This window comes from Taudactylus pleione, unplaced genomic scaffold (genome assembly GCF_031769625.1).
Source record: "Taudactylus pleione unplaced genomic scaffold, aTauple2 ptg000019l, whole genome shotgun sequence".
In the NCBI taxonomy this organism is placed as follows: Eukaryota; Metazoa; Chordata; class Amphibia; order Anura; family Myobatrachidae; genus Taudactylus; species Taudactylus pleione.
The window spans coordinates 2,845,181-2,865,786 of record NW_028284421.1 but is presented as its reverse complement, the minus strand read 5'-3'; the positions used below and the strand labels follow the sequence as shown (position 1 = coordinate 2,865,786).

Genomic DNA, 20,606 nt, shown 5'->3' with positions numbered 1-20,606 from the left:
TTAAGCTCCCACTGCCCACCAATGTGTGCCCCCTTAACTAACCACGTCATGGGGCCACCTAATAATTAATTAGAAAACCAATCAATTTTTTTTTTTTTTTAAATTAATAGACAAAAATATTTAATCAAGATAAACAAATACATTCCAGGAGGATTGTTCATATTGAAATAACATATTATATTAATAATAAACATGTTCAATAATCAATTCAATACATATATTACTTAAAATGTATTTTTATTTTATAACAAAAAATAAATAAATAAACATGTATTTTACAAAATAATCACCATACATTACATTTAAAAACACACATTATTTAAAGCTGGGGGTGTTCTACCTTTCGGTCTCCAGCTGTTGTGGAACTACAGATCCCAGGAAGACCTGCCACCCACCTTTGGGAAATAACAGCATGTTAAAACTGTTTTTAGGGCATCCTGGGATCTGTAGTTCTACAACAGCGACAGGCCCAAAGGTGGAAAACCCATACTGTCAAACAAAGAAAAACATTATATTACCAAGCAATGAACACATGACATTCCTGTAAAAGAAAACACGATTAGAATACCATAACAAACCTTTAAAAACCTGTAAAAAAGAAAATATTAAAACATTAAAAATGTGAACTGTAACAACATTACATTTAACAAAACTATATACACAAATATTTAAATGTAATTTTTTTTCTTCTTCATAGATAATGTCCATGGATTCTGAATGCGAATTCGTTACAGGATTCATTGAAATCCTGCACTCAAAAGAGTGTCTGTGGAAGATCAGTTCTCGGAAGTGCCACAACAAGTCGCACAAGTTGGCCGCACTAGAGGAACTTTTGGTGTATACGAAAAAATACATCTCTGATGCAGACCTGAAAACTGTACGGCAAAGATTCAAAATCTCAGGGCAGTGTACATCAAAGAAAAAAAGTAGGTGGATGACTCCAAAAAATCAGGAACGGGCACAGAAGAAATATATAGTCCTGCGCTGTGGTACTACCGTATGATGTCATTCATCAGTGAACAAGAGCCTCAAAGGGAATCTATCGTCTTGATGGCTGAGAGTGAGGGAGAAGAGGTGGTTGCAAAGTCTTGGTAAGTGGTGACACAGTTTAAACCAAAATCCTTAATGTTTTTGTTGTTAAATCCCAAATGTCCAATTTAGTCAGTAGTTCAGACAGTTCTCCTGCCATGGTACAGCACCTGGTCCATTAAAATAGGTCATGTATTCCTCCCTCACTTCTTTGACATGTGCGGTGGATGTTGTTGTAGTTGGTGGTGCAGACACAGATGTTAGATGTTCAATGTCCTCCAGGGGTCCTACATCTTCTGGTCTAGCTGGGACTGGTCCTCGTTGAGTAGATTTTCTTCGCAGAAAGTTGTGCAGCACACAGCACGCCATCACAACCCAGTCTATCTTCTCCACACGTAGATTGATGGTGGTGTGGAAAATCCGGACGCAGTTGCTCATTATTCCAAACGCATTTTCCACAATGCGCCGTGCCCGGGATAGACGGTAGTTGTAGATACTTTTCTCTCTGGTCAGGCCCCTCTGTGCAAATGGTTTCATCACATGTTCATGTAATGCCTCACCTGGGTAAAAAACTTAATTTAGACCGTGCTTTGTCTAATCCAGTGAGGGCAAGTTGAGTGTTTTGTTGGCGAGTCTCTGGTAGAAAGCTGTCTTTTTGAAGGACCCGCCATCCGAAACACGGCCTTTCTTGCCAACATCCACAAACAGAAATTCGTAGTTGCCATTCACCACTACCATGAGAACGATGCTGAACAATCCTTTGTAGTTGTAGTAACATGATCCGGTGTTGGCAGGTGGGTTGATGCGGATGTGTTTCCCATCAATGGCTCCTCCGCAGTTAGGGAAATTCCAACGTTATTCAAAATCTTCCGCGATGCTGGTCCACTCCTCCACAGTGTTAGGAAACTGTAAAAATAGTAAAAAAGTGGTTAAAACATGACTCTAATATTTTTTTATATCTTTTTTTTCCTATATAGACTCCCACCCAAGACCCTGATTTAGCATCCACACCGGACCTCAGTCTGCTCGGTGGTGACAGTGAGCCGGAGAATACCACACCTCCACTTCCACCTGGACCTTCATCTTCTCAACAACCACAAAAAAAGAAAAAAACACAAGGGAGAAAGGAGAATCTTACTGAACGTGAGGACAATTTTTTCCAAAACGCGGAATGGCTGCTGCAGAAACCCCCAGATGCAATAGATGATTTCATAGCTCATGTGAACAGCACATTGAGAAATATGGATACAGATATCAAAAGAAATTTTCTAAGGTTAAACTACGACCGGTTGAATCGCTGTATGAGCAAAAATATCTCAAATTCTACATACATTGCAGATCCAATGCTATTTTCCCCTGCCCCATATAGGTATGTCCATCCCCCCACCTGCCCAGTTAGATATTACTCCCCCACCAAGCACCCTAAGCACCAGCACGACCTTGTATAATGCTCTGCTGGATGCAGCGGATGAGTCGCCCCAATATACAGAGATGTACATTTTTTCTTGCTTTTAATATCACCAATTTATATGAATTCTAATAGGTGCTTGCTGCATGGGATAGGGTGGTGATGACGCCATTTGGACAAGGTCCCTACGCACATGGCACAAGTACACATTGCTGGAAGCCGGGGCCACAATGTTTACTTTTGCCATGTGTGTTTTGGCCTGTTCAAACTGGGGTCTGACCCACCCTATCGCATACAGCCGGCTACCTATTGGGATTCCTAAAACTTGGTGATAATGTTCTTTTGTGAAATTGTTACAAAAAAAAGTATATTGCACACAGTTTAGTGCACACTTTCAGTTGCTTGCAGGTCAGTACACATTGTACTAAAAGAAGGCTATTTTTTGCTTTACATTGAGTAAAAAATAAAAAAATACAAATTTCTTTACACAAGAAACCAAGGTGTGGGTTTTTTTTTTTTTTTTACTTACCTTGCAATAGTGGTACTGCAGCACTTTAACGATGGCTTTACAGGTCTCTGGAATGTTGACGCCCAAGGATTGAGGTGAGATGAGTGTCCCAAACTTCAGGTCTTCAAATGACCTTCCTGTAGCCAGGTACCTCAGGGTAGCCACCAGTCTGTCTTCAGCAGGGATTGCCCTCCGCCACCTTGTGTCCTGTCTCTGGATGTGGGGGGGTCACCAGATGCAGCAATTCCTGGAAGGTGGCGTCATCCATGCGCAGGTAGTTCCGATAGTCATTCAGGTTGTTCTCCTTGATCTCCAACAGCAGGGACATGTGAGAGCGGGTATCCTTTTTGTAGAAGCCACGCCTTGGTCCAGCATGCTCTCGTCCATCTTCGCTGGGCCCTCTTCCTAATCTCCTGGACCCCAGCTTCAGCGACCAATACTCTATACCGATAGGGATGCATCAGTACAGAATTCAGGAACAGGATAGAATGCAGGTAGGTAGCACACACTTGCAGGTAGAATAAACTTTGTAAAAGGCAAGCCAAATACAAAGAGCACAGTAGCAATGTACAGGATGCAGCAGGAATACACCTAGCCTCATCTAGTAGGAGAGCAGAATGTACACAGAGTTTAAAGGGTGCCTGCTTTTTATATTCCCTAGATAGCCCCATCCATTGTTATGGCTATTTAAATTTCCCACCAATAGTCAAGAGCCTGTTTCTTTTTTTTTTTTTTTTTAAACTCAAGATTTGTTATGGTCAATCTCACGATGCGTACGATCCGATGGATTGTGAGATTGTAAAACAGATTGTGTCTTTTTTCCAAAATCGTGATCGCGACGGCAAGGGAGCTCCCGTCAAAGTTCATGAGGAAATTGGACAAGAAATCGGATCGTGAGCACATCTTTATGTGTGTGGGCACCTTGAGTCTGCAGGGAAACATCACAACAAGTGCTAAGCGCTATCTACAATCTGACGGCAACAGCCCAGCGCAATACTTGGTTTTACTCTGCTTTTCCCCTGCTGTTATTCAATCACCAGCATTAGAAGGACCGCTCCCTGCAGACTACTCGGACGCTCAGGCGGAGGGTCTTAGCTGACACAGACCACAGAAGCGTGAGTAGGCACATGGCGAATGCCGCTTGTGTACACCATAGCTTCCATATTGTGACCACTTATTGGAACTGGCTCACTACAACAAGCAGTTTACCGTGGACGGGAGAATTGCTTTTAAGCTGGAATATACTTCGAATAGAAGAATTTTGCATTATTCTGTGATTTTTTTCATCCTCTGTCAGTAACACTTCATTAAGCTCCATATACACAGTTTCATTATTATGGACTTACTGCATGTCCTCAGCAACCTTTACCACCTTGCATGACTGTCTAATGCACTGTGTTGACTGCAAGTTGCAACAGTTTAGTTGCTTGTTGCATAAATAGGAAGAAAGATAATCTATCAAAAAGTTGCTCTTACGATATGCAACATAATAGAACAGTTTTCATCGATACAGTGATTCTTTCTCATGCTCATATTGCACACAAGTTTTTGTAAGGTTTTAATTATTGTGGACCCAATTTGTATTTAACTGCTATACTTATGTGATTTGCATAATAATTAGTATCATATTTATTTATTATTTCCATTGTGTATAGCATTTATAATTTATTTTTATATTTTAATAAATTTATGACCATAGTTTATGAGATCACGACCATTTGTGTCCCAGGCACGGTTATTTGTATCTTGTCACTCATATTCAGCGCAGATCATACACATTTTGCAATGGTACCTTATGCCATTTCTCTTGCGATAGATAGCCAGATCTTTATTCCATACTAGCTGTTGCCCACGGCTTCCCCCACGATTAAATAATTTCTGCCAATGTTTTTTTTTTTTTTTTTTTAAATTTGAGGTGTTCTACTTATATTGCTTTGCATAGGGGCCTTGTCGAGGGAGTGGCCCATGAGACCAGCAGCGCTATACAGTCTGGCTGTTGTGGCAGCAGCACCTTCACCCACCACTTACTCCGATGTCACTGTGTCCTGTGCACAGACCGCTATATAGCCTACCCTATTCAAGTGAACCTGAGCCCAAAGCACCTCTCCCCCCATCCTTTACTGACCAGACGCATGATGCCACACCTATCTCTTGCTTTGATGTCCATACACTTTTTTTTGTTTGTTATTGCTCAGCTTTAACGTGACCGATTAAGATCAAACAAAGTGCATGTTATTTCTAGGAGTTTCCTCTACAAAATCTTGCAGGTTTCATGAAAATTGGTTCAGTAGTTTTTGCGTGTAAACACTGGGTTAATAGCAGGTACTGGATAACAGGATTGTCCAAGTACCAGGAGTGTTTGTATTGGTCCTGGGCATTGTGGTGCGCTGGGTGTGCGCTCACTGTAATCACTATAATTTCAGTGGTGGCAGTGGGATATATAATATATGCTGCAGTGGTGATGCAGCGTAACTGTGTGATCTAAATAGGGCACCCAAACTTGGATACACTCTGGGTCACGTCCGTCTTGCTGACAGGATGGAGGAGAGAGACACAGCGGGGAGCCACAGATGCCCAGAAGCTGCAACAGCCGCTTCGTGTCCTAGTGCCTGGCTGCGGCAGGTAACACAAAGGCAGCGCAGAACAGGCCTGTAACACAATAAGGCAGAGGTTCCCAGACGCGGTCCTCAAGGCTCCCCAACAGTTCAGGTTTGAGATCCTTGGCTGAGCACAGGTGACTTAATTAGTACGTCAGTCAATTTGATTTAACCACCTGTGCTCAACCATGGATCTCTCTAAAACCTGAGCTGTTGGGGAGCCTTGAGATCCATGTTTGGGAACCTCTGCCATAGGGTCTTAACTTCTAGGCTGCAATGGACCCTGGCCAGGGGAATCTGTGTTCTAATGTGCTGCAGTGGAATGACTCCTCAAGCTGCTGCTCATGAGTGTGGTAGCATGGTGTTGTACAATGAGGTCAGAGCACAGTTCCACAGACTATCACTCACTCTTATTCTAAAGCAGAGCAGCAAAATCCTGAGCCTGCACCCTCCAATGTAGAATTAGAGCATCTACTCTGAGGCTGACTAGGGATGATGGTTTCTCCATCCATGCTTAAACACGTGCAGTAGGAGCAGTATTTTTGGGCATGTGCTGTGGGCTCTGCCTCTAGGTGCCTGCAACTGAAAGCATGTATTTTACCATTGGATGAGCCATCAGAACCAGCATTAGTTGGTGGAAACCATCGCAAACTCTGTTAACAAATGGAAAAGGCTTTCTAATCGAATGAGGAATTCCGTTGTTGCCTTCCATTGGGGGAACCTCAGGCCCGGGGACCTTTAAGTCCCTTGGAATCATTTGGTCTGTCCCTTTTGTAGCTTTTTTTTTTTTTTGCTAGCCTCATCTGGCTAGCTGGCTGCCTAGAATGGCACATTGCAGCCAGAATCTATACAGAAGTGCCACCTGGAGCATCCTTAGGACGCTTCAGATAGTTACACCACTGCCCTTACAGCTCTCTGGTACTGCTGTAATCACCGGCGATTGTGGCCCTGCGCCTGTGTGACATCATGTGGAGGGAGCGTGGCCTGCATCGGGCCTGCAAATTAAAATGGCCCTCTGCAGAAAAAAGGTTCCCCAGCCCTGGTTTACAGTGTCCATCCATAGTGTGGGAACATGCACTGGAGATAGTGTATTTGTGGCTCTAAATTCTATTTTTGACATAGGGGGTTTAGTACACACACATAAACATCTTTTTATTATGGTGATTTATTAATCAGGTAATATATTAGGTAAGCGTTACTGGTAATATACATAATAAATCATATCTTCTCCAATGTACATAAAGGCAAAACATGTTAAGTGCAGTATATAAAGCCTTTTAAATAAAATGTAGTTGTATTAATAATGGTTCTAGGTTAATTGTGTAATCACTTATTTGTTTATATATTACGGTATATTTGTTGTTAATTTCCTTTTGTTTGCTCCTGCTTAATTTGGTACCAAAAATGTTGCCATAACAAATGCAAGATATCTGTTCTAAAATATTTATATTTACAGTTAGGCTAGGTAAGGTCCAATTGAGCACTATTCTCTATATACCATCTTTCTTCTCAATTTGAATTTTCACAGCCAGTATCAAGCTAGCGGCCTAATATTGCCGTGTATGTGTGGGCTGAGAGTACGATCCCAGTAACTGTCTTCTCTATGAGGAACACTACATGGCATGATAGAAGATGCATAAGGTGATTGGTGTTGGCCAGTGTACGCAGTGTCACTCCTACCATAGTAACGCTGCCAAGGAGCCAGCAGTCTTGTCTCATTACACCATCACCCTAGTGACTAAATTGGACAGCATCAACTGTAGAAAAAGAGATGGCCAAAATGCTGTATTAAAATAACACCCCTGGGAAATGTAGATTACACCGATATATTTTACTTTTCACAATCCGTTCTCTTTGCTCTGATCTTCCTAACTTCTGCTATGTACGTAAAGTGTTTGATTTTATTTCACTTTTTTCTATTTTATTTCATGTCCTTCATTTATACCCATTTTGTATAAGTGCAGCTCAAATCTCTCTCTCCCTCTCAGTCTCTCCTCCATATACCATAATGAAATATCTTGGGAATGGGACCTGAATATACACACAGCCTGCAGGTAATTTTATACTATATTTTTAATTTTGTGCATCAAAAAAAGTTTGTGTACATTGAACCATCAGAAAGCAAAGGTTTCACTAGCTCAGTCATGCTAAAAATATTCCTTATTTTGGAATATTTGGATATAGGCGACTCAACGTGTGTGTGTGTATAATATATATTATACACACACACTTTTAGAATAGATTATACTATGTTAAAATCTTGACTGATTGCGGCATCTAGGTAATTGTTGGATGTGGTATATGTCATTGATATTGACATGCACCATGTAGACTGTGATGAAATGTCAACATATCGTCCGTGGTGGTCCAGTGGTGACTATCCGTGACCTGATTGCTGCAGAGAGTCGAGCGTGGCTTCTTGTTCCTGGTAGTCATGTGACTGGCTTTCCGGTCAGAGCTGTTCCTACGTTTCAGTGAGTATTGCTCCCCTATGACCATAGAACCCTCACGCCCATCCCCCCCCCCCCTCATTTAGCACAATTGTCTATGTAACCATGCATATCCAACCACACACTCCTGCCAGGGGCGGATCTAGACTGTTCTTTTAGGGGGGGTGATTTTAATTTTTTTTTATTTATTTTTTTTGGTCACATGAATTATTCAAAATTATATATATAATATAATATATATTTTATGTAATTCACTCTGCTTACATATACAATGCTAAATGTATCGATACAAATTTATAAAGTGACAGTGTACAGTAGGGAGCAATGATTAGAGCAGAGGTGACTGGCACACTGCAGGGCACCCAGCCATTGGCATCTCCCCGCCAGTCCCATGCAGGAAGTTTCCCCTGCACAATGCCTGGGAACACTGCACCAGACCTTGCTGATAGTGATAACAGGAAGACACCATTAGCCAGTTGCCAGGCCCGGCAGGTTCCCAGATCTGTGGTCACTTACCTGGATTAGAGTACATGCTGTCAGGTGTACAGAGAAAGGGTGTAGTGTGGCCAGGGGGAAAGAGAGGACAAAATCATGCCTGCTGCTGTCTGTTACTACATGCCCATCTCTGCTAACTGCAGCTGAGCAGCTAAGATCTACTTGAATGGAGCTTTCAGCACCCCACTATGTTGCTGCAACCCAGTTGTTATGTATATGCCAAACATCAATTGATATTTTTTAAACAACCTACATTTTCTCTAGTGATTCATTCATATGGCAATTAGGAAATAGACTTTACCATTCTGAGAGTTGCATATACTTTACTCATTCAGCCATTGGTTCCAAATCCTATATATAGTGTTCACTCTCTAGGTCCGGTGCCGGACCTAGAGAAAAGGCGCATCTGCACGTGCCGAAAAGGGGCGTATCTTTAAGACGTGTTCCCTCTTCGTCACTCTTGGGGGCGCGCCCGGCACTTACGGACATGCCGAGCTGCCCCAAGCGCTGCTGTCAGAGTGAATGGACGCTGGGCGCAGGCTGTTTCAGCGGGGCGCCGCGCCGGAGAGCAGGGTGCTTTTTGCCTTTTAGAAATAGGGCAGGGCGCTTCCCGCTAAAACAGCCCAGTGGAAAGCTGTGTGTGTATATGTGTGTATGTCTATCTCCACAGTATTTCCTAATATACAGAGGGCACTCACCAAAGTAGTAATGCTTTTCATTTAATGTAGAGATAATCCAAACAGCATCATAGTAACGTCAACGTTTCAGTCCCGTAAGACCTTTGTCAAGACTGCAGCATATTATGCATCATATAGCCAAACAGCAGCACACATCCAGCAGCATGCTTGATAGATAGATATATATATATATATACACACACACACACACATAATATATACATATATATATAGTGTATGTATGCGTGTATACACACACACACACACACACACACATATATATACACACATACACACACGTGTGTGTGTGTGTGTGTATATATATATATATATTTTTTTTTTTTTTACGTGTGTGTAATATATATAATATGTGTGTGTATGTATATGTGTGTGTGTGTATATATATATATATATATATATATATATATATATATATATATATATATATATATGTGTAATTATACACACACTACCATTCAAAAGTTTGGGGTCACTTAGAAATGTCCTTATTTTTTAAAGAAAAACACTGTTTTTTTTTTTTCAATGAAGATAACTTTAAATTAATCAGAAATACACTCTGTACATTGTTAATGTAGTAGATGACTATACTAGCTGCAAACATCTGTTTTTTGAAGGAATATCTACATAGGTGTATAGAGGCCCATTTCCAGCAACCATCACTCCAGTGTTCTAATGGTACATTGTGTTTGCTAAGCGCATTAGAAGACTACTGGATGATTAGAAAACCCTTGAAAACCCTTGTGCAATTATGTTAGCACAGCTGAAAATGGGTTTGCTCATTAGAGAATCTATAAAACTGGCCTTCCTTTGCGCTAATTGAGTATCTGGAGCATCACATTTGTGCGTTCGATTATACTCTCCAAATGGCCAGAAAAAGAGAACTTTCATGTGAAACTCGACAGTCTATTCTTGTTCTTAGAAATGAAGGCTATTCCATGCTAGAATTGCCAAGAAACTGAACATTTCCTACAACGGTTTGTACTATTCCCTTCAGTGAACAGCACAAACAGGTTCTACTCACCAGAGTAGAAAGAGAAGTAGGAGGCCCCGGTGCAAGCAGACAAGTACATTAAAGTCTCTGGTTTGAGAAATAGATGACTCACAAGTCCTTAACTGGCAGCTTCATTAAATGGTACCCCCAAAACGCCAGTGTCAACGTCTACAGTGAAGAGGCGACTCTGGGATGCTGGCCTTCTAGGCAGAGTGGCAAAGAAAAAGCCATATCTAAGACTGGCCAATAAAAGGAAAATATTAATATGGGCAAAAGAACACAGACATTGGACAGAGAATATTGAAAAAAATTTGTTATATATATATATTTATATATATATATTTTTTTATCATTTCACTTCACCAAATTAGACTATTTTGTGCAGATCCATCACATATAATTCAGATTGCAACCTGTAAAATCCAAGGGGGTGAACACTTTTGCAAGGCACTGTGTGTGTTTATACAGATACACAGTGCCTTGCAAAAGTATTCACCCCTTAGGATTTTACAGGTTGTAATCTGAATTTTATGTGATGGATTAGCGCTATGACAATTGTCAATATTTACTTTACCGCTTCCACCGCCAAGGTACCATGTGTAACTCATTTCTCCGCCTAGTGTGCACCATCAGAGGCTTCCTCAGATAGATAGAGCTTTATATAGAGATGGAGATATATATATATATATATATATATATATATATATATCTATATCTATCTCTGAGGAAGCCTCTGATAGTGCACACTAGGCGGAGAAACGCGTTTCACATGGTACCTTGATGGTGGAAGCGGTAAAGTAAATATTGACAATTGTCATAGCGCTAATTACATCCATTTGGAGAGAGGACTGCATGGTTGCAACAAGCTCCCTTGATATCTGCGGAAGTTGCAATTAAACACAAGCAGAAAGCATTGAACTATACATGTAGTGAATTAAATGGGATTACCAATGGCTGCTTGTTCCAGCATGTATGATTCCGAATACTAACATTTCTCTGCAAGCACTTACTAATAACTTCAAAGCCGCACTAACCATCTAGAAAAGCATGAACTGAATGATACATTTATTTTCTTTTTGGACATAACAAACATACTAATTGTTTCCTATAAAAGGCTACTTTTCTATTCTGCTTCAGAGATACTAACCAGTTCCAAAAGGAATATTGCCAGCCGTTGGTTTTTACAAGTAACTAATATTGCCCACCAAACTGCGGAATACTAAGTTGCTTATTGGAATATAAGTTGTTCTTGTTTGCTGCTATTAGGATAAGCATTTCCATACATGTCCATAGAATCGGAATAGAGCTTAATACTTATATGGATGAATTGTATTTTTTCAATTGAGCATTGTCAGTATTTTTTATGTATTTTATTTTGCCAGCACAATTGTATGTTGATATATAAATTAGAGTTTTTTTTTTTTTATAATGTAATGTTAAAGTATATGAATTGAAGCTCAATCAATTGTACAGCGCTCTCTCTGGTTATATATATATATATATATAATTATAATATTATTTCACTGGATCATTCTATATGTGTACAGAGGTGTAGGAACCGGAAGGGGGAGCAGGGAGGGCCTCCCAAGATTTATGTTGGGTTTGCAAAGACAGTGTGCCCCTCACCCCAGGAACTTCTACACAAAAGCGAATGGGGATGAAGCAATAATAGCTTTATTTGAACTCACCAACTGTTAACTTAATTTTTTTGTAAACGGTAACGACTACATCTTCATGTTTGTTCTGCTTACATTTTCTTCTTGCAAACACTTGTTCTCTTTCTTAAAAGTCCCACTAATTTTGTTCTCACAATTTGCAGCAAGCATAAGCAGACACACGAGACCGGGACACTGCACTTCCCATTTACTGTTCTTGTAAATTGTACGACAATGGAACAGAGAGAGCAAATGATTGCAGCCTGCGGACTGTTTCAAATGTTAGCAGCAGTCTCATGGTCACCAGATCATAGCACATACCAGATATTATAGCACATACCATAACCAGTGAGGCAGTGGCTATAGATTTAATAATACTTCCAATCAAATGAGATTAGGCTGTCAACATATTTTGAATAAAAACTAGGTTAATGACTATGAAAAAGGTAAATTTTTAAGATGAGCATTTGAATGTATCCGTCTTTCTAACAGCTATTAATTGGTAGTTTAATATTTATTTAATTATGTGTACATACATTTTTATAGTAAAATAAATTGTCCAACCCCAGAAACACTAACGAAAATTAACATAGGATTGGGAGTCTTTGTGTATCTACTGTCATTGTTACAACTGTCGTAAAACAAGATGCCAAACATTAGAAAAAAGGACACCAAGCCCTATAGTAGTCCTTGGCCTTTTGCCCCCCATGAAACTTTTTGTTCCTATGCCCCTGTATGTGCAAATTTCCTGACAGCCACTTGCCATTACACAAGGTTAGCACTAGGAGGCGCATTGTTGTGCAAAGTGTAGTTCATATTTTTGTATAACTAAAGAGGTTGGTAACCTCTATTCTAAGCAGCTCCCGACACAAGTGTAGCTGACCTTAAGCGCGTGTACACATAAAACAAGACTAATCCCTTTGCCTGGCTGTGTGCTAAAGGAGTTTATGGAGTTTCATCTGAAGTTGTGGCAATGTGTTGATACGCTGTTGGCACTTTATACACATAGCTAATGGGTGACTGTTAATAGCAAAGCTGATTTGCCTTTAAGGGAGGTGGTTTGGAGGAAACTATTTTATTTGGTGAGAACTGTTTTGATTCACTTTTTCACAGATGTTTTGCTACTATACTGCTTAGCACCATATCTAAGCATTGCTCTTTCCATACAAGAGTATTTGGAGTAGGGACTGTATGGAAAAGTCCTAGTTGGGTCAGGCTGCCCTTTACATACATTTATATCATCATAATGCTTCGCCAGTGGACCTTTATTGAACCAGCTAAACCTGTGACTATATTTACTGGACTACTGTGCAAGACTCTGATGGCATGCCATGGGTCTCGTCCATTCATATGTTTTGGTATGACATAAATCTAGGCAAGGTAACACAACAGAATGTATGGTCTTACAAATGTATGTAGTAAGAATTTGCCAGCCTAATTTGTTACATGCAATTTTAGCCTCTAAGAATAAAACACTGATGTAACTCTAGACTAAGGGCCTGCTCAAGAAGTATAATAGTTTTATGTAACTAATAATCTTTTGCCACAGTACATATGTCTGAATCCTTCACAGTAGGAAAATAATCATGTTTGCAAATGAACATTTTGGTCTGCATTGTTGGTTATCCTTTGTTTCCTTGTGTCCTACATCTACGCATGGCACTTTTAGTTATCTTGTCATCTCATCTCACTGTAAAGTGACAATTTTACAGAAAACAGATTTTATTAAAAGGGAAAAAAATTATGCATAGTGTAGTAAGAACTTCTATATCTGTAAAATACCCTTGCTTGCCTTTTCTTTTATATGGCCATTGTATGACATTGTTCTGTTGAAGGCTGTTAATGATAATTAGTAACTGATATTGCCGTTTCCCCCTTAGTTGCCTGGACATAGTGGAGGCAGCCATACTGTAGGTAGGACCAATAGTTAGAAGCATGCACCATTTTACCTCATTGGTAGATCATTGTATTGTCATTTCGTAGTAGTGAATAGGTGGCTGCATTCAGTGTGTAGGTGGCAGGTGTGGTTCTGCCAATACAGAGAAACAAGATTTCTGTGTAAAACATTTCTTCACATTTTTACCTTCACAAAACAATAAATAAACCAGTGTATCTTCGATTTCATGAATATTGTAAATAAATATTTAAATGGACCATAATAACATTGGGCCTGATGCAGTGTTTATTGAAAAATCCACAAGTAATCACATGCTTGCCAATTGGCAATAATAGCTTATGTGGATACCTCCCAATATTTGATGGGGCCTGTAGCGGGACAGCAGTCCCTTTGTAAGGGCCTTTATAACACTTCGGACACGCTGGATTGCTCTCTTCCCTTTTCTTTGAATGCACGTTTACCGCTGGTCTTCTTTGCATGGCAGCAGTGAATGGGACTTGTTCCCCAGATGCCTGACTGCTCTGCTTCCGATAGGGAAGGTTGAACCGAGCTCTAAAATGGGGTATGTCCTCTAAAATTGGGGCAGTTAGCAGGTATGTTTGTGCTTGGCTTATGCCAGGCTGCAGCATATTATTAATATTATTATTATTATCCTTTATATGGCGCCACAAAGGTTCCGCAGTGCTTTCACAGTACATAAATGAGCACACAAGAAAAACAGTTAATAGTAGTACAAACAATGCAGAACAAGGACATGGTTTATACACAAAGCTTAGCTGCATAACACAAACCTATCTCTCATTACACTTATATCCCACTTGGGCTCATGTTTTTAACTATGAATTTATTTGCAACAAATACATTTCATAGTTGGCATCAATAAAACTGCTAAAACCTTTTATTTGCATTAAAATGCACACAAAAGAATACCTAGAAAGGATAAAATCACCTATCACTATGAGTGGAGCATTCACAAAGAGCCAATTGGGAATGATGATCTTCACTATTTTCACCTGCTTCTGACCACCCTCAAATAATACACCTATGTCAGACATATATGCATCTCTATCCCGGTTTGCATGTTTTCACAATTGAGCAATCATTCCTTATGATGCATACACACTGTTATATCTGAAAGAAAATCTGACATGTGAGCCTGCAACGAAGAACGATGCATGTTCCCGCTTGTCAGATAACGATATCTGACATCTGATGTGTTTGCAGTCAGATTTGGACGATTCCATTAATTAATAGTCTAAAATCGTTCAAATCGTTGGTAAAATCGTTCATCTGACATATCTGACCGTGTGTATGCACCATAACTGTACTCTCTTATTCTGGGTACACACTAGATGAATATTGTTCAGCCCATCTGACAGTGTGTACACACGGTATATCTGTGAAAGACTTCTTTAAATATATATTTCATTGGCGGTGCTGCACGGCAGGTGCAATATATGTGAAAGCTATATATTTCACATCTGCTTGTGTGTACACACAACCATCCAGCCAACCCACCAGCCCATATGCTGGCAACAGGATCCAGCGATAATGACATCACAGCTGGTTCTTCTAACCAGACATATTGGGTGGCCGATTGGGAAGTATGCACTCTCTCGTTTCTGCATAACCTTGGCAAATCATTAGATCAGTCAGTGGGTCAGCCGATCTAAAGATTAGTCATTCAAATGTGTACCCCACAGTTAGAATGCCCATCTTATGCCTTCCCCATGCTTATCTTGCTGGAAGCAGGCATGTCAGAATTCTGCAACACTGTATACGTATGCGAACAAAAAACTGGGCTTGCGCAGAGCAAAATATGCAATTTATGCTATGCAAACTGGCCTACATCAGTCCCATTGTGTGCAAATACTTCTCTAGGAATGGTCCCCTCAATCACAAAGCAATATATAACATTGTTATCAAAGCTGTAACTTTCACTGAGCTACACTGTTTTTGATATTAGAATATATCTCCTGAATAGTAACAGCTTAAGCTGGGTCACACCTAACAGATATATCTGCAGATGATGGCTGTTCATACACACTGAACAACCATCATCTGGCTGCGGGTCGCGCTGTGGCCTCCGCTTCAAGAGTACGGGCGGTTGGCTGATCAACCGTATATTATATAAAATTATTATTTTTTTTTTTTATTCTTTTCATAGCATTTTAATTACACCTCTCGCCTAACACATTAGTCTTTCACTGGTTTGCTTCCCTGGAGTGGCTGGCCTTCACCGGCTCTTTTGGGGTTCTGCACCCCAGACCAAGTGATGGGGACCTACAGTATCAGAGACTCCGTGACGTGGCCTGGAGGCTTAGCCATATTTTTGCAAATATATGCAACTGAGATCTCTGAATTATCTACCACCATGTAGTTTTCAAATCTTATTGCTGATTTCATTCTGAATGCTGGGGGATTACTTTTTGTTGTTTCTTGCATTATACAGTGTCTAGTTTGCTAACGTGTAACATGACTTAATTACAGATTTAGGCTAATGTACAGTACTCATATGGAGTATGTTCACACAGCCCTCCACACACTCTTTCATGGATAAACAGGCAGATGGATCTGATTTATTGCTAAAAGCCGCAAAACAAATAATGAAAGAATATTGAACAACATATATTAACTGCAAGCTTTCATAGGAGACACTGGGAGGGGAGCAGCAACTACATTTTCTTTCCAGCCATAGCAGAAAGTGATTGATATTGTAACCATAAACACACAAGAAAACGGACATCAATCCCAGCAAGGGTGTTTAAGCGCAGTTTTCTTGTGTGTTTTTGATTTCTCTAGTGAGGTTGGCAAATACCTCTTTCACTGCTGCATGATAACCTGATCTTTTTTTCAGGCTAGCGCTGAATGTTTCTTTTTCTGATATTGTAACCATGCTGTTATTTCTAGTAGAGAGGAGGCGTGTATACTGCGAAAATGCTGATATAGGTGCAGTTCTATTACAACAGTATAGTTGTCATGATTGAGACATTAGAGGGCAGTGTCATTTTGATAACTGCCTGCATCTTTCCACAGTTAAACTAGACTGTTTGGCATTTACCGTGCTGTCATTTTATTGGCAAAGAGTAGACCCTAAATTCTTTGTTTCTGTTTATCATCTGTTGCATTGCTATTGAAGGTAGTTTGTTTTAACATAATATGCACTCAAATCTTGTAATACTTGTTATATAGGCAATACGATATATGCATAGTGCCATGCACATATTTGCATGAGTATTCAACCCCTGCAGACTTGTACTTGGCAGGATCACCTTTTGCTGCAATAACAGCTTTAAGTATGTTGTGGTAAGTTTCTACCAGGTTTTTGCACACCGTTTTGAAAATTGTTTTCCCCCCCCCCATTTTTCCGCCTAGATTTGCTTTAGGTTGGTTCGATAACACTTGTGGACTGCAATTTTCAAGTAGTGCCACAGATTGTCAATTGGATTGAGATTTGGACTTTGAAATTTTAGTTTTTCTCTTTTGTTCAACCTTTTATGCTTTTTTTTTTTTTTTTTTTGGGATCATTGTCCTGCTGAAATCTGAACTTTCTCCCATTACCGTATCGATTCCTACCTATCTATACACTCTAAAAGTGTTGCTATTTAGCGTTATGAGTCGCACAAGAAATAACTGCTTTCAGGCTTTGTTTGTGGTTCCAAAGCACAAAAAGTTATTATTCACCATAAAAACAGATAGTTACACGCTGTGATCTAAATACAATTAGTGCAAACAAATTATACAATCACAAGGCACAGTCGTTACATACGCACGCGCTCTGGTTCCAGATACCGGCATCAAAGATGAAACCTCCGTCAGCAGCAAAGAAAAGAGATGAATTGAGGTATTAAGAAAAGTCGCTAGTTAGCGTTGTGCGACTACATGTTTGTGGAGTACACTGTGGTACGTGTTTTGCAGGGCTGATCATATTATGTTTTAGTAATTGTCTGTATTTATATAATGAGGACTTTTAACAGCTTTCTATTGCGAGGGAATCGCACGACGCTAAATAATAGCATCGCCGTATGTACTTATAATGTGTGAGATTCGCTAAAATGGCGCTGGGCGACCAGTCGCAAAATGGCATCTTGCGGCCATTCGCAAAATGGCGTCATGCAGATTTAATTTTAAACAGATTCTGTCTCAGCCAATTATCCAGCTTCGACAGTCCACCCTTTGATAGCAAACAACATGCTATCACACTCTGATTTTTACAATTAATTTTTAGGCTTACACTATGATATAATATTTAATGTTGTATTATGGGATGGCACAAGGTGGTTCCATTAATAATGTGTCTCTAGGAGGGGACCTAAAACTACCCTTATACGCACACCGTGGATATTGGGAGATCATGGGAAAGATGTGGGGATGCACCAATCCTATAAAGGAAGTCTTGAAGGGGAATAGGGACTTGCATTATTTAAGATGTTGTATTTAAGATGTTTTAAAATAACATTTTAATAACACATTTAATGCATGGCTAAATTTATACATCATCTGATGGTACACTCTAGTTCAGGGTTGTAATGCAGTCCTACATTTACCTCCAGTATTCATATCGTTACTTCTAACCACCATCAAATTGTCATTCTTTTGGTTTACCTTATCTTTACATTTTCCATATTTCAACACACTAGGAACACACCTGACACATAAGCCAATTACTATGATGACAACCAATATGAGGATCAGGAGTTTACCTATAGTATCAACCATTTCCTGGACCCACTCTCCTAGACCGGAGAACCATTTCACTGGGTTCAACCATGAAACCCATTCCTCTACCTTCTCCTCTACTTCAGCCATTGAAGCATTATGGTTCTTTCGAAGTTCCCATTTCAGCTGCAGAATTTCGTCCATCTTCCTGTCTATCACCTCCTTGGGATCACTGGTATCATTTGTAATATATGTGCAACACTTTACACCAAATTGGGTGGCCAAAGTTATGCAATACCCTCCAGTGACAGCTGTTAAATAATTTAACACTAGTCTGTGTTGCACAAGTTCTTTCTTGTAAGCTTGCAACTCCCTACCTGTATATCTAAACGTGTCCTCATACATCTCGGTGATATTATCTCTTAATTTAGCAAGATCTTGGATATATCTAAAATTTTAGTGTACCCCGAGTGATCCTGGTGGGATCCAATGCTACCAAAACTTGAAAGCCAGTTGTTTCACTAATTAACTGTGTGGCTTTATGTACATCACCAGGTATCATATTTCTTTTGTCTCTATGTTCGTACTGTGTGTGAAGATATGGTGATGGTGTGTTTTTATGAATACCAAGCATTTCACCATGTGTAAGGGTCATAACCTCTGGGACTACTCTTCCCAGATAACACAAACCTTCGGAACACAGAGACAGCCACTTATACGCTTTCCTTCCACATATAAAATATACATCATTGGGGAGAACATAAGGAATAGAATGCATCATGATCATCCAACACATTTCCTTAACAAATGAGCCTATCTCAGGTTCTCCCATCTGGCTAATACATGTTTCTGGTTGTATCACTGTGGCACAGTACCCTTCTGGTACTCTGCCAACCATTTCTTTGATGTTACTTAATGTATATTTATACCGGAAGTATCTTCCACCCAACCTAATTGTGCATAACCGTTCAACATTTTTAGGTTCGTTATTAGCTCTTAGTGAGAAGGTCATCGTTTGGTTATTCCCCATCACCTCCCAACTTCCTGGGTCATTGGAGTTAGTGATGTTCAAACATAAAAGTGATTTATCTACTTGATACTGGTGGAGTTTAAAATGGGGTGGTTTGGTGTTAAGAAGTTTTCCATCCAGTGTCTTCCGTTTTTGTAATTCTAAAATCTGACAGTTAATGGAAATGGCACTAACCCTACATTATGCTGTCCTTGAGGCACGTGAGAGCACACCCAACAATCTGGTTTAAACTTTTGCCCACCATGGTATGAAAATCCTGTAAAGGATACCCACCCCAATACTGGTTATACTTAGGTTGGCACCGTTGGATGCATCTCTCATCGACGACGGACCCACAGAATTCACACATACAATAATCCTCAGACGATAGACCTTCACACTGTCTCCGAGTGTCCAGAATAGCACATCTCTTAGCAATTACTGTACTGGGTTTGGTCAGATACTCCCCCAGTTGGTTTAGCACTCCTTCTCCCGACTCTACTCCATTGATATCACCATCAGCTCCCCTCTCCGTCCTCTGTCCTCCGTCACAGAAACCAGAGATCCCGAAACAACCCAAGATAATGAGAACTCCGGGAGAAATCACAAAGATAACCACATCAGACCAATCCATTGCTGAAAACCGTGATCTACAAATTTCTTTAGCTCAGTTGTCTCACTGTAACCTTTAACCTTCCCAGAACAGACTCGCAATTGACAGTTCTACGTTATCTGCCTCGATTCCGCCTTGTCTCTCCACTGGTTGGTTGACCTTCTTACAGTGAGTGGAATGGACCCAAGTATCTCTCTCCGCCACCTTCAATGAACTTGTACTAGTCAGTAACACCTGGTACGGACCTTCCCACCGATCTGTCAAACAACCTGAACTCAAGAAAATTCTGATCATAACAAATTCTCCAGGTTCAACATCATGACAGTTTGTTTCTGGCATATCATGTGACAACAATTTCAGTTTATGCTGTTGCTGTTTTAACTGTTTACTCATTGATATAAGATACCTTACAGTTGCCTTATTGTTACCATTTAAATCCTCCTGTGGGCTTATAATCAAATGAGGTTGTCTACCAAACAGTATTTCAAAGGGGGACAGATTGAGAGGGGTTTAGGAGTTGTCCTGATACTATTGAAGGACAAGCGGTAGTGCTTCTGGCCAACCCAGTCCAGTTTCCGCCGTGATTTTTCTTAATTT

At 40.1% G+C, this 20,606-nt stretch overlaps 1 protein-coding gene across 4 annotated transcripts in view; it reads left to right on the top strand.

Moving 5' to 3' along the window:
• RAB27A (RAB27A, member RAS oncogene family) overlaps positions 1-20,606 on the top strand; it is a 127,656-nt gene that overhangs the window by 52,632 nt on the left and 54,418 nt on the right. The window contains exon 3 of one of the 4 annotated variants that reach the window (XM_088444868.1): positions 7,531-7,596. The exons of the other annotated variants lie outside the window; for them this stretch is intronic. The gene's annotated coding sequence lies outside the window, so the exon portion shown is untranslated. The remainder of the gene's footprint in view (positions 1-7,530; positions 7,597-20,606) is intronic. 4 annotated transcript variants of the gene reach the window in all.